Source organism: Petaurus breviceps, unplaced genomic scaffold, assembly GCF_028583685.1.
Source record: "Petaurus breviceps papuanus isolate PSGF00001 unplaced genomic scaffold, PetGlider_PUasm1.0 178, whole genome shotgun sequence".
Classification (NCBI taxonomy): domain Eukaryota; kingdom Metazoa; phylum Chordata; class Mammalia; order Diprotodontia; family Petauridae; genus Petaurus; species Petaurus breviceps.
The window spans coordinates 17,738,409-17,757,406 of record NW_027185777.1 but is presented as its reverse complement, the minus strand read 5'-3'; positions in this window follow the sequence as shown (position 1 = coordinate 17,757,406).

The following is an 18,998-nucleotide window of genomic DNA, read 5'->3' as shown; positions in this document are numbered from 1 at the left end:
GGCAGCTATTGTTACCCGGTCTACTTTTCCAGGATAATGTAATTGCCTTTTATTGTGTCTATCTTGTGTGTCCAGACACATCTAATTAGCAAGAGAAGCTTTCTAAATTCATTTCATTAAAAAAGAATATTAAAAATTATGATTGGGAATTTAAAAATATGTAAGTAATATATATGTGTAAATGGATTCTATATGTGATAGATATTATGTTAAGAATTATAGAACTATCATGTAGCTGATAGGAAATGACATAAAAATGGAGGCATCTCTTCCTTCCCTCTTCTTGCTCTCTCCTCTCTGATCAGGTTGTAGTCACCTGATTGAAGGAAGGACCAGTTGATTTTCCCCATAACAACATCCAGGAGTACAGAGAGCTGGAGTTAGCGTGAGGAGAAAACGAGCAAATTGGAAGGAAAAAGCAGACCTAAGAGTGAGTATGTGATCTGAGAAGAGGAAAGGGGAATGTCAGCAATGAGGAAGAAAGTGAGTAGGAAAAATCTAAGTCAAATCGGCCATCATAATATAGCTTGGACTACATTAAAATATAATCAGGAATAATAGGCTGAAACTCAGAAAAGATAAACAAGCTGAAAAACAAAACAAAAATTTAGTTTGGAATCTTTTACTCCTCAATTCTAGATAAATTAAGAATTATTCATGGAGAAAGCCTCTGTGCAGATTATGATGCCATAGAATTTTGTAGTATGTTTCCTTCTGATAGATATATGAACTGGGATAATTGTTTTTACAGCTATAGTCTCTCTGATGTACCACAGCTGAAGGAAAAAGTTATAAAATAACAAATAAGAACAGTATAAAAAGCATTTGTGAGTGATTCAAAACATTAAAGATGCAAGAAAATCCGCAGAAAACTTAGGAGAGATGATTGTATTTGATCCAGAGAAATTAAAAACAATGAAAATGTCATTTGAATGAAGTAAGGTAAGTAAGGAAGACACTAGGGCAGAGAGGAAATAATCAATGATTTGAATTTAAAAATAAAATTGAATCCAGAATTATAAATTCTGATCATGTCTGATAACTTTAGATGAAAAGACAAAAGGATGTAGTATCTATAGAAATGAAAATCTAATTGGTTCTCTCTATTCTTGAGTATTTATATCCTGTATTTACAAAAAAGAAAGAAAAGAACTTGATGTGATTGTCTTTTCCTATAAATTCTGTGATTTTATGATACAGAGGAGATGAACATTGATAAATCCAGCCTTTCCCATCTGGTTGTTTAAAGTACATGTAGCAAAAAAAAAACAATATGTTAATTCCCAGGTTTAGGCATGAAGATTTTTGTGTTGATCACATGTATTTTCATTTCCCAGGAAATGTCAAGTGAGAGCTGCAATGTTGAGAATCATTTCAGGTGTTTGCAGAGAAGGGCAGAAATCAGCACATAGCTGGTGCCAACTTGAAGCCCCTAAACTACTCAGCCCATAAATCTGCCCCTTCTGGAGTTGCCCTCAGTTTACCTTACCTGAGACCAACATGCCACTTTGTTTCATTTTCATGGCATTCAATCACAAAATCAGGAATTCAGACCCCACCGTGACAGGTGTGCAATATTTTCCTGATGCGCCTGTTTGTTCTTGGTTGTTATTCAATCTCAATTCATGTTTCTTCCCTTTGTCATCACCATTAAAAATTCTGGTAACGTCCTCTCAGTTTGAAATGAAATGATTAAGAGCCGAACAGAAGTAAATCAATGCTCAAGCAAAACTATACGTGGATCATGAAATGGCTAACTCTAGCATATAGTTTACAATTTAACACTTTGGAACATGGGTATGTGGCAGACAGTTCTACTCCCTTGATCAAGGTCAAAGTTAACTTTTATTACCAAAATAAAGGAGAGAACTTTCATACCTTTAAAGGTAATGTCTGTAGTATTTTACAAATTTAAACTGGGATATGGGCTTTATGAGCAGCTAGGTGGTGCAGTGGATGGTGTGTCAGGCCTAGAGTCAAGAAGACTCATCTTCCTGAGTTCAAATCTGGTCTCAGACTGTGTGACCCTGAGCAAGTCACTTCACCCTGTCTGCCTCAGCTTCTTTATCTGTCAAACGAGGTGGAGAAAGAAATGGCAAACCACTCCAGTGTCTTTGCCAAGAAAATCCCAAATGGGGTCACAAAGAGTTGGACACAACTGAAAAAAGACTGAACAAACAAAATCGGCTGTGTATTTGGAAAAGGATGAATTTTTGTGGATTTTTGAAAACTCTGTGGAGTGAAACAGTGTAACAATATATATTACAGTTTTGGAGAGAAAGGGATTGCTGTTTCTTCCAGCTGAAATTTATTGTAGAATTCATTCCTCTATCACCCATTTTTTATCTATTATCTATCATCATCATCAGTAGTAGTAGTGGTGGTGGCAGTAGTAGTGGTAGTAGTAGTAGTAGTGGTGGTGGTGGTGGTAGTAGTAGTGGTAGTAGTAGTAGTGGTGGTGGTAGTAGTAGCGGTAGTGGCAGTGGCAGTGGCAGTGGTAGTGGTAGTGGTAATAGTATACTTAATGTCAGGTACTGTTAAAACCAAAGATTCAAAAGCAAAATTGAAACAATTCCTGCCCTCATGGAATATAAGGGGACATGACATGATCTAAAACTTAACTCGTCGAAAACAGAGCTCATTGTTCCTCCAAGTCTACTTCTCTTGGAGCCAAACTTTCTTATTTCTGTTGTGGCCACCACTATCCTTGGAATCAGTCACATTCTCAGTCTTGGAATCATTCTTTGATTGCTCAATGTCCTTCCCCTCAGCCATACAATGCTCAGATCTTGCTGATTCTACTTGCTCCATGTCTGTCCTCTGTCTCTCACCACCTCTTGCCTGAACTATGGTAACACTCTTTTAATTTGTCCCCCTTCTCCCCACTCCGCTTCAAGCCTCTCCTCTCCGCAATTTATCCTCCCCCCAACAGAGCAGCCCAAGTTATTTTCTAAAGCACAGCTCTGATCATATACTCCTCAGTAGCTTAATAAACTCATCTAGCTTCCTAAGATCTCTAGGATTACATGCAAATTTCTCTGCTTGGCATTTAAAATCCTTTACAACCTGCATCTGGTCTATCTTTTTTAAAGTCATCAGTTGTTGGAATGAAAAAATTGGTCAATTTAATAGAAATCATTGATCAAGTCAACAAATACATGGTAGTATCACATCCATATAGTCTAATTAAACATGATGTTATAATTATCTTTCCCGCTAAATGGATTTTTTTTTTGGATATTGGTCACTTACTGGTTCAAAAGTAGGAATACTCCCTGAAAAGATTACAATTTCAGTCCTACAACATCCATGCCAGTCTTGAATGTTTATAATCAAACCCCAACCAAGCTTTATTCTTGGGAAGAATCAAGGCAGCTAGGATAAACAGCAGAGAGAGAGCCAGACTGGAGTCAGGAAGACCTGAGTTCAAATTCAGTCTTAAACATTTACCATCTGGGTCACAACCTCTGTTGACCTCAGTTTCTTCATTTGTAAAATGGGGTTAATTGTTGTGAGGGTCAAATGAAATAACAGTTGTAAAATGCTTATCACAGTGCCTAGCACACAGTAAGCATTATATAAATGGAGTAGCCGTGGTGATAAAAAGGATAGTCAATTTATTAGAGACTTAATAGTTGTATTCTTCCTTTAGTTTTATTATAAAATTTAGAGTTGGAAAAGGACCTACATATCATCCATTACAACTCTTTCATTGAGCAAATTAAAAAATTAAAGCCAAAGGAGGTTCAATGATTTGTCTGTAATTAAGGTCACATACAAGTCATAAGTAGTAGAGTCAAGGTTTTAACCTGGGTCTTCTGAAGTAAAATCCAGTCCATGTCCTACTATGCCATATTGCCTACTGTAATAGAAACACACTATTGGGAAATATTCTCTGAATTAAGTACCATATTGAATAGGATATTTTACATGCTAGGTGAAATAAATCTCAATAGCTTAAAAATAAATTTTAAAAATGAATATCAATTGCTCATGTGACATGAGGAACTTCATTATTTCTCCTTCTCAAGGTTATAGAGAAAGAAAAAGCCCACCATCATTTGCCTGGGTCTGATTGACTCTTGTGAAACCAGTGGGTTGTGTTAAATGTACCATTCACACAGTAACCACCATTCATACCACCACAAAACCAAACAGTTTGGATTCTTTTTACAGTAGTATGTAGGAGCTAAATGTAATGTTAAGGGAATTTGAAGATCTTCCCTGACCATTACTAGACACATAGCCCTGGCCCAGAACTAATCAGGGAGTTTCTAATTAAGTGCTGAGGCACAAGGATTTTCAAGCTCCTTGGCACTCAGCCAATCAGATGTCAAGTCTATGTTATATATTCTAGGAGGTTGGCATTTTACTTTGGGGGTTCATTCACAAGAAGGATTTTTTGATTTCCTGGTCAAGACTCTGAGTAGTCATATGTTCAGAGTCCCCCACCTGCTTAGATTTCTGTCCTCCCTCGATTCAGTGATGTATGTAAAGTGTATAGCAATATTGCTACATTCAGACAACTGGAGTCTTGTCTGTTGGTCTTTGTGCTAATTTCTCTGCTTGTATTTTCTATACTTCTTTCTCTGTAATTAAAGTAGGATTGTTAGGGGCGGCCAGGTGGCTCAGCGAGTAAGAGCACCGGCTCCAGTGTCAGGATGACCTGGGGATCCAATCTGGGCTCAGACACTTAGCACCCACCCAGAAACACCTGGCTGTGTAACCTTAAGTAAGTTACTTAACCCTGATTGCTTAAAAAAAAAGTATTATTGTTAATCCCTTTAAAGTTGTCTTTCCTGTATAAAAGCAGATCAAAAGAACCTGTGCTAGCCGGCCATTCTGAGTGTGCTAGGGTGCTTGCTAGAGTTTTTAGATAGGTTTGAGCTTGAATGAAGGGGATAGCATGGGAGCAATCTATGAAAGAAAATTCTTGCAATAAAATTTGACATTTGGATATGAAGGGGGAAGTCAAGGGCAATCACCCAGTATTTTGCAACAGGTATTAAGTTGACTGAGGAGTTTGCTATACTAAGATGCTTAATGCCCCATCCAACATGCAATGTATAGAGTGCTGGACTAGGAATCAGGAAGACCTGAGTTCAAATCCTGCCTCAGACATTTACTAGCTATGTGACTTTGGGCAAGTCATGTGTTCTCTCTCAGTCTCTTTCCTCATCTATAAAATGGGTATAACAATAGCACCTCACAGGGTTTTTGTAAAGATCAAATGGGATCACATAATAAAGCACTTTGCAAAGTACTGTATAAATACTATATTATATATATATATATATATATATATATAGAGAGAGAGAGAGAGAGAGAGAGAATCATATAAAACTTCAAAGTAATATATAAATACTAGCCAGTGTCATTATTAAATAGAAACTTAATTCTCAGGATGATGGCAATAGATTCTAATGGAGAAATGCCCCACTGAAAAATTAGTGGCAGGTACTAATTGTGGACTCAGGAAGAAAACTTGAGTTTGAATCATATCTCCAACCCTTCCTAGCTGAATGACCATGGGTAAATCACTAACCTTTCAGAAATGGCCATCATGACTCTTTCTTTCCAAGTACTTGCCCCACTAAATTAAGCATGGAGAGGGTTGAGGTTGCAAATCATTCACTCTTTGAAGACCTTAGACATCACTTTCCTCATCTATAAAAGGAGTACACAAATGCTTGTAGTAGCTACCTTATGAGGTTTTTGTGAAGTCCAAATAAGAAAACACATGTAGAGTATTTGTACTCTTTTTTTGTAACCTTAACTGATATAGGGAGCTCCCAAATGGGCACCTTCTGTACAACTTATTCTAAGTGTGACCTGAGGTACTTAGAACTTAAGGGACTTTGATAGGGTCACATTGACAACTGGCATCAGGAGCTGGGCTTTAACCCATCTCTCAACCTAGCATACCTCACAGGTTACTTTTCACTATTATCACTGATTATGCCATCTAGTACAAGGCAGAATCAGGAGTCAGGCTCTGAATCATCAATCAGGCTTCGGTAAATGAGGAACCACAAACTTATCCATTATCCTCCCTGCTCCCACCTACACATTTTATTCATGGATTTATGTAACTGTCCATGAAGGACATCCTTAGGATCCTTGGCCTAATTCAGAAAAGTTAGTAAACAAAACAATTACAGGAGTTAATAAAAGAAATGGACAAGTGTAGCAGCAAGCACCCCAAGCATCCTCAGGGTCTCTGCCAACACAGGTTCTTAGATCTGCTTTGTTAAAGGAAAGCAACTCAAAATGGCTTAACAAGCTTACTTTAATCAGTCAAACGTGTATCATTTACCTAGTTCAGGGGAAAGAGGTCAGCACCCCAAACTTCAGAATATACAGACAGAATTATCAAGACAGAAACAGATCAAGTAGACAGATTTCCAAACTGTCTAACCATTACATCCATACCCAATCAACATCTGGGTTTCAACATCTGGATTTTTCAAAGCTGGGCGCCTCTGGACAACGGCTTCCCAGAATCCAGATCAAATCACAGAACACTTCTCAAAGTGAGCCCCAAAACAAAACTACACATCAGGGCTTATATAGCCTTCTCCTGGCTCAGAGAATGCAACAACCTTATTGACTCACTGGCCAATCAAGAAGTATCTACTGAAAAACAAGCCTCCCACCCCAGGCTCCAGGTGCACTTTAGCCCAGGGACAGGGAAGATCTTTAAAATTTACATTCCCATTACAACAAGTTGAATATTGTTTTTGAAATCCTAGTTTCATTAAATTGAGTGTGTGTGGGACTGAGGTTCCTGAATATGTCATTGAATCTCAGAGGTCCTTAGAGATCAAGCAGTTAGCCTATTAATTGGCGATTATTATTATTATTACTATTTTTGACTTTTGGAGGGCAATTGGGGTTAAATAACTTGCCCAAGGTTACATGGCTAGTTTTGTGTGTGTGTGTGTGTGTGTGGGTGTTAAGTGTCTGAGGCAGGAACCGAACTCGGGTCCTCCTGACTCCAGGGCTGGTGCTTTTTTTTTTTTTTAAAGCAATTGGGGTTAAGTAACTTGCTCAAGGTTACATGGCCAGTTATTTCTGGGTGTGGTGCTAAGTATCTGACCCCGGATTTGATTCCCCAGGTCATCCCAACACTGGAGCCAGTGCTTACTTGCTGTGCTACCTGGCCGCCCCTAGGACCCACGCTTTTACTCACTGCGCCACCTAGCCACCCTTAATTGGCAATTATCAAGTACCTATTATGTACCAGGCACAGTGCTAAGCACTCTGAATGCAAAAGAGGGGGGGTGGGGAATGGCCTTTTTCTCAAGGAGGCCACATTACAAAGAAGGAGACAACATGCAAACAACTATATATGAATAAATCATATACAAGATATTAGGGGGGTAATTCTAGGGGGAGGAGAGCACTAAGATTAAGAAGGATTAGAAAAGATTTCTGTAGAAGGCAGGACTTCAAATGAGACCTAAAGGAAGCCAGAGAAACCAAGAAGGGGAGATGAGGAAAGAACATTCTAGGCATGGGGATGGTCAATGAAATTGCTTAGAGTCAGAAGACAGAGTGCCATGGAAGGGAAACAACGCAGAGGCCCATTCCACTGCCTCCATTTAGTGGGTGAGAAAACTGAGTCTAAAAGGGATAAAGTGACTTGTCTTCACTCACATAGACAGTTATTGACAGGGCCAGGAATAGACTCAGGTCTCCAGAATCCTGGCCTAGTGCTTTTTCCATTATAGAAGGCTTAATGCTTTTCAGTGGGAAATGTCTCATCAGATCTGTTTCATTTATATACCCAGTGATGGAACTTCCCCATTGACCACAGCTGATGAGTCTAGGTGTCAGTGATATTCTACAGTAAATAACATTCACTAAAACTGCCATCTTCCTGTGCAGTAGATTTCTCCCTGATAGAATAGGTCATTTCACTTCAAGTGTATAAAATACCCTTGAGGAATAATTCTAAGAGACTTAAAGATCATTCTTTTTCGGTCTAGGAAATACAACGGAAAGGTGGAAAAGCTTTAAGCAGCATTTTATAGACATGCAGTGATTTTTTTTCTATCAAAATAATATTTTTCAGTGCCACAGGTTTTCCTCACTTAGAGGATGGTCCTTGCCTGTTGGCTAAACAGGATTATATAAAGAAAAGTGAACTAGGTTGCAAATACACATGGAAAAAATCCAACAGCTAAGAAATATCTTGATCTTCAGTCAAGCAGTATTTTACCAGGTCTTGAACAAAGCACAAAGAGAGAGAGAAAGAGAGGTATCTGGACCATTTATGCTGGACCATTTATACACATATATGTATATATACATATACATTGTGTGTGTGTGTGTGTGTATGTGTGTATAAAATACATTTATCTCTATCTATATAGAGTTCTGGGTCTGCAGTCATGAAGACCTGAGTTCAAATCTGGCCTCAGATACTAACTGTTTGACCCTGGGCAAGTCAAAACCTTTGTTTACCTTAATTCACTGGAGAAGGAAATGACAAATCACTTCAGTATCTTTGCGAAGAAAACTCTATAGACAATATGGTCCCCAGGGTCGCAAAGAAAGCAACACAACTGAACAGCAACTGCAACATATATGTGTTTATATATGTATATATAACATATATACATATGTGTATACATACACACGCACACATATATATGTATCTATGTGGTGGAAAAGAAGGGAGAGAACAAATGGGACCAGACTATGTGAGGAGAAAAGGGGAAACCAGGACCATTTCTCTTTAACCATTAAAGTCTTAGCTATAAAGTCTGTTTGGGGGGAAGTTCCATTTTACTTACAGTTAGGGAATCATGAATGTGCATGCATCAGAGTGAAATGTATCATATGCCTTTGGACTATGAAAATATTTAACTTTTTAAATGATATTCCTTATTCTTAGAGTACTTTCATGTATTCCTTCCTCTCCCCTACCCAAAGGGTTACTCCTCACAATAAAGAATGAAAGAGAAAGGGGAAAAATGGTTTGCAAAATTAATCAACACATTGAATTGGACATTATATGCAACATTCCACAGCTACAATTCTCCCTATGGTGAATGAAAGTCTGACATAGTTTCTGAGTAATTAATAATCAATTTATTAATTATGGCTAGCAAATAATTTATAGATTGAGGTCAGTGGCTTTCTCTTATAAATCTAAGATGCTCCCTGGAGAACATTCAATGCTTAAAAAGCCTTTGGAAAAGGGAGTATAACTGAGGGTGGAAATCAATTCCGATTGGCTAACAATCAATGAGGGGATAGACATATTCATGAGGAGGTGAACAAAAAGTCTTCAGCTCCTCTTGCTGAGAATATGACCCAATCATGAGACTCAGCTGCCTCTAGCAATCTGGGCAAAAGAATTCATCTCTACCCAGACTACTCTGGTTGATTTTCCCTTCATAAACTAGGTCACCCTAAATTCTAATGTAAGATTCCAAGGATAGGGGCTTATTTCCTAAGGGCAAGAACTTTCCTAGATTGGATTCTGTTGGGTATGATCTCACTCAGATGGATAACCATGACCCCAAAGGATTTAGGCAATGTCATCTATCAATGGTGTCCTTCAGAGACTGGCTACAGGGACTTGTTTCTGAATGAGGAAATAGGGAAAGTCTTGATCCTAGTTTAATAACTGTTTATTAATATAAGAGAAAAATAACTCTCTCACCCCTACCTCTGCAGAGGAAGAGGGACATTTTCTCATTTCTTCTTCAGAGCCAAGCTTGGTCATCATAATTATACTATGTGACTGAGGAATAGTCAGGAGATTAATATTTTGTTATTTTTATATTCCCCAGATTGGTAGTTTAGACAAAGATTTATGATATGATGGAATCTGTTAGCATGAAAAAGTATAGGCTGAGCCTGGATCTCTAGAGTAATGCAAGATTTGTGAAATCCAAGCACATATTATTATTATAGAATCAAGTCTCAACATATACATTATTTAAATGACACTTGGAATCAAGTGTTTATAGTATGCTTATTAAATGCCCACCTTACCCTAAAGGTGGAAAGTACACTGAGCCCAGGTTAAAAAAACAAACAAACAACTAAGTCTTTCTAATTAAGTCTTAGGGACTCTCTCCTCCACTAAAATCTGCCTCTGGTGCCGTGGAGGAGAACTACAGGTGAATATAGGTTCTTAAAGGTTATTCCAGTAGAGAAAACATAAGGTACAGATGTTCCAACCAGACTGGAAAAACTTCTAAGGGCGTGCCTAGAGATGGCCTTTATGTTGGCCATCACAAGACCACCTAGCTAAACATAGAGTCCCTCGCCATGAGTGGGTCACACCATGGGAGTGGGGAGGTAACCACATAGTAACTTATCATAGCCATTTATTAAGACTAGCTTTGTTAAACTGGGGCCTGTTAACAAGTTTTAGTATTTTGGTAACTATTTCAGTACAGTTTGTTTTCCTTTGTCAGTCTGGGTATTTTGTGCTTTTTAAAACATTACTCTGAAGGAGTCCTTAGGCTTCCCCAGACTGCCAAAGGGGCAGAGACGTCGGGAAGTACCTTGGTAGAGGAAATACACTCATGAAATCATCTCCTGTCTGTGGTTATTGTTGTCGTTACAGTCATGTCCAATTCTTTGTGACCCTATTTGGGATTTTCTTGCCTCAGATAATGGAGCAGTTTGCCATTTCTTTTTCCAACTCATTTTATAGATGAGGAAATTGAGGCAAACAGGGTAAAGTCACCTGCCCAGGGTCACACAGCTAGTAAGTGTCTGAGGCTGGATTTGACCTTCCTGACTCCAGGCCCTACATTCTATTCAGTATGAAGCCCCCTAGTCACCCCTTCATCTGTGATACTGGAAAAATAAAACCCTACTCACATTTCTTAACAGTGTACCATATATGCACAGTGGGAGATTCATCAGTCCTTATTGTTATTGTGATGAGGGTGAGATTTCTGGAAAGGATCAGAATCTATGGAAATTCCTTTTCCTTTCTCTTCTAAAGAAAACACACAGAATTCTCTTCCAGAGCTATTAACTCTAAAGCAGAACAGATATAACAGATCATTCGTTTTGGGGGCTCAGAATTACACTATAATAGAATTATATAACAGAATCATAACATCACAAATGTATCACAGAAGCAGCTTGGTGAAATGAAAAGAGCATAGGATTTGGAAACACAGGACCCGAGTTCAAATTTGTACTCTGCTACTATTACCTGTGTAACTTGGGGCAAGCCATTGAACTTGTGTTGGCCTGAGTTTCCTCATCTGTAAAATGAAGGCATTATACTGACTAACCTTTACAGATCCTCTTGGCCTATTTAACTCAACTAGTTCGTGAACACTATAATCTTAATGGGAAGGGATTTTCATTCACTATAGGGCATCCATGTCAATCTTTTTTTACTCATAAAGAGGAAGTCCTTTTTTACAATTGTTGTTTAGTTGTTTCAGTCATATCTGACTCTTTGTGACCCTGTTTGGTGTTTTCTTGGCAAAGATACTGGAGCGGTTTGGCGTTTCCTTTTCCAGCTCATTCAACAGATGAGGAAACTGAGGCAAACAGGGTTAAATGACCTGCCCAGGGTCACACAGCTACTAAGTGCCAGAGGCCAGATTTGAATTTAGGATGATGACTCTTCCTGATTCCAAGCTCAGTGCTCTGTCCCCTGTGCCTCCTAGCTGCCCCCTTTTATAACAGGAGCCTCCAATTCACATTCCCCGACCTCTCAAATTATGTATATATTTCTCCATTACAGCTTGTATCCATCTATGAGAATAACAGCTTCTTGAAATCAGGGAATGTTTCATTTTGTTTTTGTCTTTGATCTTTCTAACCCCAGCTTCTAGTTCAGTGCCTGGACATAGGCACTTGATCAATAGCTTTGCAAGTTGAGGGGTGGCTGGGTGGCACAATGCATTATGCTGATCTTGGAGTCAGAAAGACGAGCTGTAATTCTGCCTCAGACACTTACTAGCTAGCTGGGTGACTCTGGGTCTCTTTCAGCCTCAGTTTCCTCATCTGTAAAATGGGAACGATAATGATAGCACCTATCTCACAGAGTTGTTAGGAAGATCAAATTACATGAGCAAGGCACTTTGCAAATCATTGCTGTATAAATGCTGCTTGATTTTATCATTATTACTATATTATTATCAATGAGTAACTTGCTGAATTTCACATGGTTAATAAGTGTCAGAGGCTGGATCTGGACACAGTTCTTCCTGACTCTGCATCCAGGGCTTTATCTTTTATTTCTTAAAATGTATTAATTTTATTATAAACTTAAGAAATAAAACAAACATTTCTATAACAAAGCAGATTTTTTTTTGCTTTTTGGAAGGGGGAAGGTAGGGCAATTGGGGTTAAGTGACTTGCCCAAGGTCACACGGCTAGTACGTGGGAAATGTCTGAGGCTGTATTTGAACTCAGGTTCTCCTGACTCCAGGACTGGTGCTCTATTCCATACACCACCTAGCCGCCCCCCATAGTAGAATATTTTTGAAAAAAAAAAAGATGATTGTACATGAAAATGCAAATCTTTTATTCACAGCTTGCTATTTTTTTGAAAAATATAATAAAGTTATAATGTAACTTTCTTTTTTCTCCTTTTCTCCCAATTAGACATAAATACATATGGATATATATGTATAATGTATGTATGTATGTAAAATCATCCTATACATACTTGATAACTAGGATTTGAAGAATGAGTCAGTGAGTTCATCCCATTGATCCCAAGTTAAAAGAATTAAAGGGAATAGTAGTTATGGCTAATAAGTTGCAGAGACAATATTTGAAGCAAAATTCTCTGATTACAAATTTAATGGTCTTTGCATTATATCCTCTTCTTTTCCTCATTCCATAATGAAAAGAAAATGGGAGGGACTTATTACTAAATGTATTTCATGACCTTATACCTCCTAAGAAATCTTCTCCTCATGATCTCCAAAATAAACCTCCACAAATTGGAGTTCCCTGACTTCCATATCAGTTCTAAACTATGAGTATGTAAAATAAACTAGCATGCCTCTATATTACACATGATATATGAAAGAATGGGATATTATTAATATTAATATAACATTCAGAAAGAAGTAGTGAATATTAAGAATTCAGAAAAACATGGGAAGATTTATGGTAACTCATTGGGATGAAATATGCAGAAACAAAATAAAAATACATGAAATGTATAGAACAATGTAAATGAAGAGCTCAGGAAAATCAAAGTGAACTCCAAGTAACTTCAAAAGGAAGAAAGTTCTAGAGAAGAGAAAATGAAATCAAACTTCCTTTTCATGGTAGCTTCTTCTTCAATGCACACATCTCTTCTGAACTCTAGCCCTGCACTCACAAGTGCCTGCTTGACATCTCCATTTGGGTGTCTTTTCAGCACAGCAAACTCAGTGTGTATAAAAAAGAGCTCATCGTGTTTCTGTTTAACCTGCCCCTAACTCCTGACTCTCCTGCATTTGTCAAAGGCAACACTCTTCTTCCACTTGTACAGATTCTCAAACTAGGAGTTATCCTTGACTCTTCACTCCCACTCCTGAATCCTCTCCCAATATCCAACTAGTAGCCAAATCTCATTTGTTCTACCTCCTCAACATCTTTGGCATCCATCTGCTTTTCTCCATCCATACTATACATACCTTAGTCCAGGACCTTCTTCACTTCCTGTTGAAACGATTGCAACAGCCACTTATGTCTTTTGTCTCTCTCCAACTCTGCTTCTGTGTGTCTCTCTCTGCCTATGTCTTTGTCCTTTGTCTCTCTCTGTTCCTCTCTCTCTCTCCATATATATATACATATATATATATATATCCATCTGTCTCTCTCTATGTCAGCCTATTTATCTGTCTGTCTCTGTCATCCATCTTTCGCACAGATTTCAAATGATATTCCTAACTGATTTTCCTAAAGCACAGATGTGACCACATCACTCCTCTGCTTCAAAAGTTTCAGTGGTTCTTCATTGCCTTTAGGATAAAATACAGACTTCTTTGGTATTTAAAGTCATTCAAAATCTGGTTCCAGCCCATCTTTCCACATACATACATACACACACATACATACATACATACATACATGCATTATATGTGTATCTTTCAGTTTCACATCACCCTCATGACCATCCTTTTCCATTCTCCTACCCAATAAGTCACCCTAGAAACAAAAAAATAAAAAAGACATAAGAGGAGAAAAAGCAATTTGACAAAAACTACATATCACTCCATTCTCCAATAGGGAATCTATTGTGTGGGCATTCTATTGTATGTGGGAGAGTATTCAGAAGTGAATGTGATGAATGTAAAGGCAAATATGACCAATAAAATCTATCTATCCATATATCAGTTCATAGAATTTTAGAGCTAGAATTGGTCTAATTTTGTTCAACTCTTCTCACTTAAAAAAATAAAGAAACTGAGGCCAAAAGAGGTTAGTGTCAAAGATAACATGGAGTAAGAGGTTGAGCCAGGCATAAGACCCAGTGCTGCTATCAATTACCTTAAAGAAAACCTGAAGATCCTATAAAGATGGTAGAAATTGTTGGCAGGAAGGAGGACAGCAAAATCTAACCTTTCTATTTTGAAATTCTTATTTGTACAGGGAGGGAAGTTAATGTCTTCCTACACTCTCCCTTCAGTCAACATTCATGGTTTAAAGCAATAAAGAAGGAAAAAATACTGTCAATATCAGAAGTCATTTCAGGGGGAAAAAGAGAAAACCAGAACTCCTCCCAGTGGCTTTGAAGTCTCCCAACCTAAAGCAATTCTATTATGTCCTTCCCTCATAATTCCCCTTTTTTCTTCCCATAGATTTCTCTTCTAATAGTACTGTCTTCCTTAGGATCCCCCAACACATGTGATGCTTCATAAGTCACATCCTGGAGGAGATGTGCTGACGTGATAAGAGTTCCCTAGCACAGGCTCTCCCTTGTCTATTTCTTTTCCTCTTCTCTCTTCCCTTTCTTTTCTCTAATCCTACCCAATCCGACTTCTGCTGATTTCAAATTTCTAGGCAATTAATTTTTTGGCTCTAATGCTCAATCAACAGGTGTGGCATGATTGACGTGGCCCTGATACGCTCCATCTGTTTGCTGCTGATAATGGAATCCCAGGGGCTTCTGGGTAATGTCTTCACACACTTACGAGGAGCAGCCTAATCTATTTGCAGGAGGGAGGGGAAACAGCCCGGCAGCTAGCATTGTTATTCAGTAGGAACAATTCTGTGATGCTGGCAGCACTTTTACAGGCACAGTGGGGAGGCTTGCCGGGAGACAATTTCTCCCCACAGTGAGCGATGATTCACCTAGTGAAAAGTTTTGTTCTTCCTTTGGGGAAGGCAGGGGAGTGGAGAAAGGGAAAAGTGCTTCATATCTGGACAATTCGAAGAGGAAGAGCTAAATTCTTGCCTGTGGACATGGGCATCTGTCTGTGCAAAGGGAGGATGGCTTCTCCTTTTGCATAGACAAATGAGAAAATGAGCTAGCGTAGAGAGGCTGGTTAGACTAATCAGAATGCAATGGGGATGGAAATAAATAAAAACAGAAACAGGAGGGCTGCTGTCTGCACAGCTGAAAGAAGCCTGCAGATTTGCCCTGAATGTAAATAACGGAACCTGATTAAGGGGGCACCTTTTATCACTTCAGAGCACATACAGAAGGAGCTAGGCACAGACTAGAAAAAGGCTATTCCAACGAGAAAGAGAAGTCAAATCCATTGTCATATTTTCCTCAAATTATTTCTATTTAGCAAATGGCTATGGTGACAGTGTATGTGTATTTGAAAGGGAGGCATCTGAAGCCTTAAAACACCAGGAGCTTTGTAAAACGGCCTTCCCCGCTCATTATTTTGTCCCTCCAGATGCAACACTTAGGTACAATTTAACCTCATCTAGACACACTCACCAGACTTTGCTGAAAGCAGCAGTGAGGCATGAGGAGTCTTTAGATTTGAGGGGGTTTGTTGTTGTTTTGAGGTAGCCTTTGATTTACTCAGGCTAAAACATCTCTTTTCCTTCTCTCTTTTTCCCTCTATGAAATTCACAAAATAAAGGGCATCCTAAAATTCACCAATCCATTGTCCTCTTGGGGGCAGTCAACCAGATCCAGGACCATTGCACAATTTCCCCTGGGGGTCATTTGCTGGAAAAGCACATCTATATGCAGATTTTGAAATCCCTAAAGATTGCTTGAGGGCAGTGGGGGATGTGGATGGGAACCCCTGCTAATAATGCTAATAATGACTGAAAATGGCTTGTTAACTCTTTATGACCCTGTTCAGAATGTATATTGATTTTTTTTAAGCCCACATTAAAATAAAAAAAATCAGTCTCAGTCCCAGTTAGCACCATCTACTGGAAAGGACCAGAAATACTTTGAAAAGCAGGAAATCAACTTCATACTGTGAATCACAACATCTCAGTAATAGAACAAAACAAAAAAAAAAAAGAAATTGAGATAATAAACATAGGCAGAGAGGAAACAAAATGATTACTTTTTGCAGATATTGTTTTACTTAAGAGAACCCTAGATGTCAACTAAATAATGAAATGAAACAAGTATTTCAGCAAGGCACTAGGATATAAAATAAAACCACAAAATCAACATTTCTGTTATATATATTATTGGTAATATATAATAATATATTATAGTTGGTTAATATATATCATTTGTTATATGATATATATGATATGTGCTTAATAATAAAGATATCTATTATCTAGTTGATTGATACTATATTATATATCATCTAACATCAAATATATCGTTGGTAAATATTACATGTTATATGTAATATTATGTATAAAATATGGTTGGATAATATTATATATTGCTAAAAAAAAAACCAACAGGATGAGAGAGAAAAAGAAATTCTACTCGAAGGAACTAGAGAATGGATAAAATATTTTGGGCTCTACCTACCAACTCTCACACAGGAATTAAATGAACACAACTAGAAAATCCCTTTAAAGACAGAGCTAAATAATTGGAAGAATTTTAATTACTTGTAGATGTGCTCTGGGTTGATAACTCAAGCCAGTTCCCTGGTAGTTTAGTTTTGATATCAAAGTAAAATGAGATACTCATAGGTCATTTGACAATGAACAAAAAGAGATTTACTTAGCCATAGCTAGAGAAGGATAGAGACTTCGCGCGTGAATAAGCAATGAGGATACCTTGAGTTGATTTAGCTGAGGGATGTTTCTTCGTTGAGTTGCCCATCATGATCCACCTGCCAAGTTATCAACCTGTCCCTGAAGCTTCTCTTGGCTTCTGTATCCTTAGGAGAGCAGAAAGTGATATGAGTAACCTGAATCTTTTGTCCCCTGAGGCAACTAAGACTAATGCTGGTCTCATGTTTTAGGGGGAAAGTAGCCTAACTTAGAATGGAAACAGGGGTTAGGATGTTGTTCTTACTAAAGAAGGCCTCACCAATAAAATACAAATGATAATACTATGCATATTTTAAAATTTTATTTTGCATCATACTAATCATCAGAGAATTACTTTCTTTTTTTTTAAGCAATCGGGGTTAAGTAACTTGCTCAAGGTTACACGGCCAGTTATTTCTGGGTGTGGTGCTAAGTATCTGAGCCCAGATTTGATCTCCAGGTCATCCCAACACTGGAGCTGGTGCTCTTACTCACTGAGCCACCTGGCTGCCCCTGGAGGATTACTTTCTAAAACTAAAAAAAATAATAATGAAATTTATCTAGAGGAGTATAAGATCAAGATTCTTAAGGGAAAGAATGAAAAACATTGGGAAGAAAATAATTTTAAAAATAATAACATTTCTAAAATGTTTAAGATGGGCAAAGTGAATTAATTTTTTAATTATCATTTGAATCTCAATAATTCTATGAGGAAAGTATGAAAGGTATTGTTAATTATTTAAAAACGAGGAAATTGAGACCAAGAGACATTTTGATTAAAGCAATGAAATCCAATTTATACTCACAAAACTATTGCCATATATCAATTACTTGGTATTTAAAAGGTTCATCTGTTGACATATTAATGATGCCTTTTTGCTTAAATAATGCTTTACAATTTTCCAAAATAACCTTAACATATATGATTTCATTTGACCTTCATAGCATACATGTGAGATGGTCAGGAGATGCATTAGTAAGCCCATCGACAGAGAAAGAAAACAGAAAAAGTCATTTGTTCAAGTGAAAGGGAAAGTAAAAACTAGAATTCAATTTTCATTTTCTTAAATTTACCCCATGTTTCTTGCATTCATAAGGCTCTCAATTTGCTCAGGGCACACAAAATAATATGATTCATAAAAATCATCAATATTTACTGAGTACCCCAAAGTCATGGGTATCCACTACAATTGTGGAGTCAATTTGTAGATTATTACCCTGTTGAGACAATTTCCAAAGTTATCAAGGGATAATAATAACTCATGTTTATATAAAGTCTTATAGAAGATAAATGATCCTACTTATACATTGGATCCCATGGGATAAATCAGTTGGCAGGATGTACAAAAATTCAGAGAGATAAGGTAATAGTCATACTATTTGGACAGAAAGGCAAAAAACATGGCAGCATCCATTCTGACATTTGATAGACTCATACTTTTACAATAACTTGCCAAATGTGTATAAATTACTTTGATGGGGACCGAGTATACAAACGTAAGAAGAAAAACAAGTCTTTCCTTAAAACCCTTCTTGTTTATTGGAGAACGGAAGTAAATGTTTTAAATGAACCTTTTTTTGAACATCAATATATATTAGACATGTACCATAGGCTCTCTGACATAAAATAAAAGTTCGTCAGTTTTAGGTAGCTAAAAGATCAGTTAAGCATTGCCTTAGAAGACATGTAAAACAATGGCCAGTGAAAAGCATTTTCCCATTCAACCACACTTTCTTGTGTCAGTGGTTCTTTTATTGAAGGTTTTTTTTATGTTTTTTTAATTATCATTTGATATAGTTCCATGGAAGGTTTCTTGTCTTCTCCAAACAGAGTTCAATGTTTCATAGTGGACAGATTGCTA